Source organism: Rattus rattus, chromosome 11, assembly GCF_011064425.1.
Source record: "Rattus rattus isolate New Zealand chromosome 11, Rrattus_CSIRO_v1, whole genome shotgun sequence".
Lineage (NCBI taxonomy): Eukaryota > Metazoa > Chordata > Mammalia > Rodentia > Muridae > Rattus > Rattus rattus.
This window is the reverse complement of record NC_046164.1, coordinates 41317915-41326661: the sequence shown is the minus strand read 5'-3', so window position 1 is coordinate 41326661 and position 8747 is coordinate 41317915. Positions and strand designations below refer to the sequence as shown.

Sequence of the window (8747 nt, the reverse complement as noted above, 5' to 3'; positions counted from 1 at the left end):
AAGTGGGTTAAAGTCAGCATCAAAAAGTTTTCCCCAGTGAATTTAACACTTCGTTTACACTTGAAATTTATACTACAAACAATAACTTGCGGTATGATCGTTAATCCTGTCAGCTTGAAAGGACCTAGAATCTCCTAGAATACAAGCCTACTGCAGGCACATCTGTGAAAGTGTTTTTAGTATATGTGCTGCCGAAGCGAGCACTGTGAAAGTGTTTTTAGTCAGGGTGAGTAGAGACAGGAAGACTCTTCCCTAGACAGGCTATGGTCTTAGATGAATAGAAAGGAGAAAGCAAGCAGAATACACACTCTTCATTCTGTTTCCTGGCCACGGCCCCAATCTGAACAGCCACCCAAGTTCCCACCCCCATGGTCTCCACACCGTAATGGAGGATACTATAAGCCTCAGACTATAAGCCAAGACAAACACTTTCTTCTTAAGTTGTTTTTGTTGGGCATTTTATAACAGCAGCAAGAAATTGATAGACGTGCTCTGTAACAAAGGAAAAGAAGAACAAATCCAGTCCTGACCGACAATAACCCCACACAGCCTTTAGAGACTGACTTCATGTGCTTTGGCAACCCTGACTTGGGGGGCTAAACCTCTCCAAGAATCTGCCCTGGATCTCTCTACAGTCTCAACTAAAAACCAGTCGAGTCTACCTACAAAGACACCCTAGTCTTCTTGACCACCATCTGAGATGTTATTGGTCCCTTAGGCATCTTTGGCTCCTTCCTCAGGTCAAGATCTGTATGTGTTTCTCCATGTATGAGGTCAGATTCCGAATTTGATGCTCGAGTCTTTACTTTTACGTGGAGCTTTAAATTTCACAGATTGTTTTATTGGCCACTTACATATCTGGTTTACCACTCATAAATTTTCAGAGTTATTTTTAAGTATCCTGAGGCATATGTACTAATTGTCAAGTTTTTTTAGTGAATATAAGACTTTGTTTTTGTTTTTGTTTTTTTTTTATTATTCTGAAAAATACTCCCTAGTTGTGTAAACCTGGATCAGTGACATCACTTCTTGAACATATTTTGTTTGCAAAATAAAATCAACAATTTTCCTATTGTATGCTTGAATTGCTTTCCTGAGATTGCCTTAATAGTGACTTAAAACACCTTATTTTTTCCCAGTTCCAAAGGCTACAAGTTCAAGTCTGAGATACCATCATGGTTGCTCCTTCTGACCTCTACCTCGGTAGATATCATATTTTTTTTTCAGTTACTGCAGCACTTTTATTTTTCTTTATACAATGATGTGTTGCTAAGGTCTAATGTTCTCACTGAACATCAGAAAACCAAAAATTGTCATTTCTTAAAGAACGGAGTACAAAAAAACTTACATAAATTAAAAGGATGAATACATTTACAGGTGTCGATGCAAACGTTCCCAACTCAAGGCAAGTAACAACCCATGGGGGTCAGGAGGGAACAACCCAGAACGGAAACTGGGTCCTAAGGCTCGGACTTTCCCACCCTGTTAGACTGGCAAGAAAGAAGTGGTAACTGGTTCAGGAACCTTTGCCAGCCTCAAGAAATCCTGGAAGTCTGCCGTCAGTTAATACCCTGCACAGATCACTACATGGTGCTCACAGAGATCCACTAGGTTGGGGACTTCTTTTCCACAGCGTGTTCTCCCCAGCCACCAAGTGACTGGTCCCCATGAACTATAGACTACATCAAGATATGCACAGGGTATTAAACATATACCAAGGGAACAGTTAACTTGAATACAAGGTCAAAAAATCAGCAACAAGTTCTATGATCCAGTGCTGATAGCAGATACAAGCTTCAAGGACAAATCTCTTTTCAAAGGCTTATTCCAGTTTCATGAGGCTAGCACGGGGTGTGTACATTTGCCAGGGCAAATCAACACTTCAGAATCAGCTCATGCAGCGGATGCCTGGCGCCTGCTCAGTCCATCTAGAAGCATATGCGGTGGACGATGGAGGGGCCTGACTCGTCATACTCCTGCTCGCTGATCCACATCTACTGGAAGGTGGACAGTGAGGCCGGGATGGAAACGCCAATCCAGACTGAGTACTTGCGCTCAGGGGGAGCGATGATCTTAATCTTCATTGTGTTGGGTGCTAGGGCTGTGATCTTCTGCATCCTGTCAGCAATGCCTGGATACATGGTGGTACCACCAGACAGCACTGTGTCGGCGTACAGGTCCTTGCGGATGTCCATATCACACTTCATGATGGAGGGAAGGTGGTCTCATGGATGCCACAGGACTCCATGCCCAGGAAGGAAGGTTGGAAGAGAGCCTCCGGACACCGGAACCACTCACTGCCGACGTTGATCACCTCCCAGTCAGGCAGCTCATAACTCTTCTCCAAGGAGGAAGATGATGAGCAGTAGCCATTCCTTGCTCAAAATCCAGGGCAACATAGCACAGCTTCTCCTTTATGTCACAAACAATTTCCCGCTCAGCAGTGATGGTAAAGCTGTAGCCCCATTCAGTCAGGATCTTCATGAGGTAGCCTGTCAGGTCCAGGCCAGCCAGGTCCAGACGCAAGATGGCGTGGGGAAGGACGTAGCCCTCGTAGATGGGCACTGTGTGCATGACCCGGTCACCAGAGTCCATGACCATGCCAGTGGTGCGCCCAGATGCATACAAGGAGAGCACTGCCTGAATGGCCATGTACACGGCTGGGGTATTGAAGGTTTCACACGTTATCTGTGTCATCTTCTCTCTGTTAGCTTTAGGGTTCAGGGGGGCTTCAGTCAGAAGCACCCAGTGCTCCTCGGGGGCCACACGCACCTCATTGTACAAGGTGTGGTGCCAGATCTTCTCCATGTCATCCCAGTTGGTGACAATGCCATGCTCGATAGGATACTTCAGGGTCAGGATACTCCTCTTGCTCTGGGCCTTGTCCCCCACGTATGAGTCTTTCTGGCCCATGCCCACCATGACGCCCTGGTGTCGGAGGTGCCCAACCATGGAAGGAAACACGGCCCTGGGGGCGGCGTCGCCAGCAAAGCTAGCTTTGCTCATGCCGGAGCCATTGTCAATAACGAGGGCAGCTATTTCTTCTTCCATTGCGATCGGCAAAGGACGGGGCGACAGAGCAGTGGAAAGAAGCGCAGTGTAAGCCGGCGGTGGAGTGTGTAGCTATCATATTCAATGTTTTCCCTGTGTTCGTCCGTGCCCTCATTCCTCAACTGTTCATAAGGGAATTTATCAGGATGTGTGAAGGACTCTCTTAAAGAGTATGTTAACATAACTACATCTCTTAATCTCCTATCTCCAAGTTCAGTTATCTGTGATACTAGGGGTTAGGATTTCAGCATGTGAGTTTAAGGTATACGAATTAACAAATACAAAAGGTGATTTCCTAATGAAAGAAATTGTGCTGTTAAAGCCTTATGTGAAGGCGCTCTGGTATATATCCTGGCCTGTAGAGTAGCTCCCGCCCTGATTTAGGCACTTAATATCCACTAAACTGAGAAAACGAAGTAAGACCTTTCACTCCTTGTTTGTTGATTGACTTCAAATCACACTTTAAGAGAATGTGTGGCCTTTTTTTTTTTACTGGATATTTTATTTATTTACATTTCAAATGTTATCCCTTTCCTTGTTTTCCCTCTGCAAACCCCCTATTCCATCCTTTCTCCTCCTGCTTCTATGAGGGTTCTCCCCACCCACCCACCTACTCCCATCTCCCTGCCCTGGCATTCCCCTACACTGGGGCATTGAGCCTTCACAGAACCAAGGGCCTCTGCTCCCATTGATGTCAGATCTTCTGCTACATATGCGGCTGGAGCCATGGGGCCCTCCATGTGTACTCTTTCTCATTTTCATGAAAAGCTCTGCATGGAGACCCACTGTACTTTTTTTTTCTTTTTTTCTCCACCATGTTCACTCAGTAAAGTGTCTACACAGCTCCCCAGCAAACTCTTGCTGACAGCCTTAATCACATGACAGACTTCCTGCCCCAACTCTCAGTAAACTCTTGCCTGATAGTACTTATTCAGTTTGAGGACAGGGGTTAAATAGTAATTATTTGGGGTCCTCTCAAAAACATTTATACGCTAATGAAAATAACAAGTAGAAGTTGCGGGAGATGGCTTTAAATTCACAAAGAAACCAAAGATAATCCTCAACTCGGATCTTTCCGCGCCCACCATCTGCACCCGAGTGCTAGGCTATCAGGCCTCTCCCACCAGGTGCCACCACACTGAATGCTGAGGATAGAACCCAGACCTTCGGGCAGGCTACAAGCCTAGCCCGCAGACGCTGTTCTGCATCTTGAAATACATTTAACAGACTGAAATGAGAAAATTCTCGTTGTAAGGGGATACAGAGCCTTTGCGAAGGCTCCCCTACTGGGTTGCCTTGTCCAGCCTTAATTGAAGAGGAGGCGCCTAGTCTTACTGGAACTTGATGTGCATGGGAGGGCGGCCCTTTGCTTAGAGAAACAGAGAAGTGGATAGGGGGTAGGGGGAAGAGGCGCTTAGAGGATAGGAGGGAGGGGAAGCTGTAGTTGGGATGAAAAATAAATATAATTTTTTAAAAAATCCCCGCCCATTTTAAAGCCTTTTTCCATCCCAATATTTTCCATTACTTCTTTTTTGCACATAACTGCTGTCCTTCCTTGTCATGTCCACTTTTTTTTTTTTTTTTTACTCTCTTTCTCCTTTCTGCATGCACTTACCGGGATGTTGAGCTGTCTCTGTCACTGATCAGTGGCTAATTTCCTTTCTTTCGGAACTAAAGCAACTCTTAATTGCTGCCTGCCATACCACTGACATAATCCTAACACTACCACATCACAGTGAGCAGGAGGCCCATTAATAAACATGCGCACTGTGAAGAATTTCACTGATCTCTCTCCAGGTCATTAAATCTATACATGTTTGATGGGCAATAAAAGAGAAATTTGGAATGACAATGGCAGCTGTAGGAAGCTGTGTCTCTCCTTTACCCACCAGAAATGACAGGAAATGATCCATGTATTTTTTTAAATATGTATATGTTCCATTCATTATTACTAATTTCAAATGTCTATGCGTATTTCACAGGCAACTGGCTCATAAATTAGAAAGCTGAGACCTCAGCACTAAATTCTCTCCAGTAGGAACATGATATTTAGTTTAATTATACAAGGAGATTGTAGGGCTGCGATCTAACTAGAAAAGGTTTTGGGTGAGCTTGTGGGGCGCAGGCTAAGCACAGTACATTTCCGTTCTCCTCCTTTTGTGATTATGAATACGGACGTTACCTTGTGTAGATAAGAGACCAAGCATAGGATGACCAAGTTCTAATTTAAGGAACAGATCATCAAATCAATAAAGGGAAAATTGTCCTGCACGTCTATTCGTTAAAGCTATGAGCAAGCTAATCATGCACACCATAAGATAGGCCACAATTACTTTAGATATTTTACTCCCATTTCTCACTTTGCAAGTAAATAATTTAAACACAAACCACATGTCATAAAAATGGAATGCTTTAAGTATCTAATGCTTAAACTTAGCAAATTCTGTCATAAGCCACTGCAGTAAACATTAGCTTATTAACAGTGCTTGGGACTTTATAAGGTAAGAGGGTTTCTCTTTCTTTAATCCTTAGATTTGAGAGTGAAATTCTTATTTTAAAAGATTCATATTAGCTGCCAGGAAGTGGTGGTGAATGTCCTGAATTCCAGCCCTCGGGAGGAGGCATAGGTAGGAGAATCTCTGAGCTTGAGGTTAGTCTGGTCTACAAAGTGAGTTCCAAACAACCAGTGTTTTGTTACCAGAGAAACACTGGCCAAATTGATGAAAGAAAGAAAGAAAGAAAGAAAGAAAGAAAGAAAGAAAGAAAGAAAGAAAGAAAGAAAGAAAGAAAGAGAGGGGGAGGGAGAGAGAGAGAGAGAAAGAGAGAGAGAGAGAGAAGAATCTTAATGAGTCAAAAAATGTATTTAATGTGTTCGAGATCACATAGGAGCCTTTTTAAAGAAATGAAGATGCTAAGAAAATGAAAACCCTGTATGTTTTTCATTTTGTCTTTAAGATTATGATATAATTATATTTCTCCCTTCCCATATGCTTCTCTCCACTCTCCTTCAAGTTTATGGCCTCTTTTTTCATTACTTAATATTGCCAGCACAGGTATATACATTTAGATAGATAGATAGATACATAGATACATAGATACATAGATAGATACATAGATACATAGATATACACAGAGATGGTAAAATCCAGTAAAAATTAAGTAGGATGAACTTAAGAATTGTTTGCCCAGATCCTTCTTTTTTCTTTGGAGATAATCTTTTTTCCTCCGAGTATATAGATAGTACTTCAAGGATGAGGGTCTTACAACTTCGTTCAGGGAGCAGGAGTGACTAATTTACTTGAAAAGCAAAATATGAGAACAATCACCTAGCCATTCATAAACTCAAAGACACTGATTGCTTTGGATATATTAATGAAGGGTGATATGTTTTCCACAATTTTCAAAAATGACCAGTCTCCCAATTTTCATTACAATTATGCCTACAGAAAAATGATCTTCTTACTATTACTAAAATGTTTTTCTATTTATGAAATACATTTAAACCATGCTTCAATTTTTGGAAGAATTATCCTACTAAAAATCAAAACTAAAGAAAAACAGACAAGTTTAATGATTTGGCTTTCTTGATTTTGAATATACACAGGAAAAAGTAATAATTCACATGTTTTACAATTTTAAAAGATCCCTGATATTAAAGACAGATTAACAAGAGAAAAAAGCTTATTATTCTGTGGGGGTATCATATGAGACACTCCCAGAGAAAGGCTGATTCTCAAAGAGGTGACTTAGAACCCTGACTTATATGGTTATTTTTTTTTTCAGACAAGAATGCTAAGTGTTTACAAATATGACAAGAGAAAGGGAAAAGACTTAGACTGCAGGCAGCAACTTGGGAAAAGACGAACATATGTGAAATAAAGTTTAGTTAGTGCAGCCATTTAGTAAAAGGCCCTCTGTCATCATGCCAGAGCCCACGAGGGTCTAAGGTTGTGTTCAGCAGTTGGGTCAAGCTTTACTGTTCTCCTTTCTTTATGTGTATGGTGCTGGTTGTCAAATGCCTTTTGGTTTTGTTAATATATGTCCTTTGTTTAGGCAAATAAAAGGACATAGAATGTTCAAGCTTCTGCTTCTTCTCCCTTGCCTTTGATTCGATGATCCTTCTTAGTTTGAAGAGATGTGTTTTGATCTCTCTCAACAGAACAATTTCTGCAACTCATATATCCTATAAACAGGTGGCACAGGGAAGCAGGCAAGTCCCACGGGGAAAGAAAAGCAATTTGATAGGGAAAGTGCTAGACCTGGGAAGTTACTAACTAAACTCCAGCCATAGGAAAAACAAAGGAAATACCCCTGTCTTATTGCAGGGTCGTTTCTAAGGAAACTCAGAAGAACCCATAAGGAAATTGACTCAATTCTGCCCCTGCAGATATGGCTAAAAAGTTGATCTCTAAAGATTAGCAATAAAATTGATGTGGCAACTTCTGACCTCTCTCGATCTGATGGAAGAAGAATCTGAAATAGCTTCTAACTCCAAAGTAAACTCTGAAATCAAAATGTGCAGCTGACACAGCCACACAATCTCAGGAAAATGACTCTGGTGCAGCCTGCTTTATTCAAGGCAGTCTGTGTATGTTAGTGTTTATACTGGTAGTCAAAATAGAGCTAACTGCTAACAAAACGTGATGCTTCATCCAGCTCGTTCCTCAGGTCTTACTTCATTGGTTGGTATCCTTGTCACAGTCACCACATGTTTGTAAGTCAGCAACCATTAACTCTTATTAATTCTGGAAAACAATTGGTAATGGCTCACAATAGAAAGCATACCATCAACGGCATTAATCTAATATTCAATTTGTTGGTTTGTTTGTTTTCTCTTTCTATATCTAAACACTTGCTTTGTCTGGGCAAATATGCTAAGAGATTCCTCATGGACTTCTGAATGCCTATACAAACTAAACTGTCTGACAGTGAAATGGAGATTTCACTTGTGTGTGTGTGTGTGTGTGTGTGTGTGTGTGTGTGTGTGTCTGTGTGTGTGTGTACATACACACACACGTGGCTGTCTGTCTGTCTATCTGTCTGTCTGTGTTATAACAGAGGACAATTAGCAGCAGTGGGCTCTCTTCTTTTTCTGTGCAGCTCCCAGGTCAGGCTTCCAGGCTGGGCAGCATGTGGCTTGACCTCTGTGTCACTTCCCCAGCCCGAGACCCTGAATTCTATCCTCAGCACCTCAAGGAAAGAAAATGGAAATTAAATAATCGTTGTAATGATTGGCAAATAATAGGTGTTCAATACTTAACTAAAACAATAGCAGAACTGTATCCAGCACTGACAACTAGGCTCAAATAAAATGATAGCCATGTTATAGGAAACATATATTGAAACAGATAAGTGGTCTAGAAAGTTATTTGGGCATAGGAAGTAATCTGCAAGATGTCTCGCTCTCACAGAGCTTTTATTTACTTACCTATGTCCATGACTCCATGACGATTGCTGGGCTCTGACTTGCTCACTTCTAAATGAACCCATGACACAGGGATGGGATCCAGAAGATCATGTAAAAAAAAATAACCCAATGAGAACTCATGAATTCATAATGAAAACACAAGTGTCATGCCCTTCTCTAGGAAGACTAGCGATCTCCAGAGAGGAAAAACAAGTAGGCAGTGGTGTGTGAGTGCGTGTGAGTGAGTCTCTTAGTGTGTCTGAGTGTCTATGTTTGTGTGTCAATGTGT

The 8747-nt window shown here is 41.8% G+C and overlaps 1 pseudogene; it reads right to left on the bottom strand.

Moving 5' to 3' along the window:
• Positions 1-1928: 1928 nt before the first annotated feature.
• On the bottom strand, positions 1929-3051 carry LOC116912580 (annotated as a pseudogene).
• Between the last annotated feature and the right edge of the window lie 5696 nt (positions 3052-8747).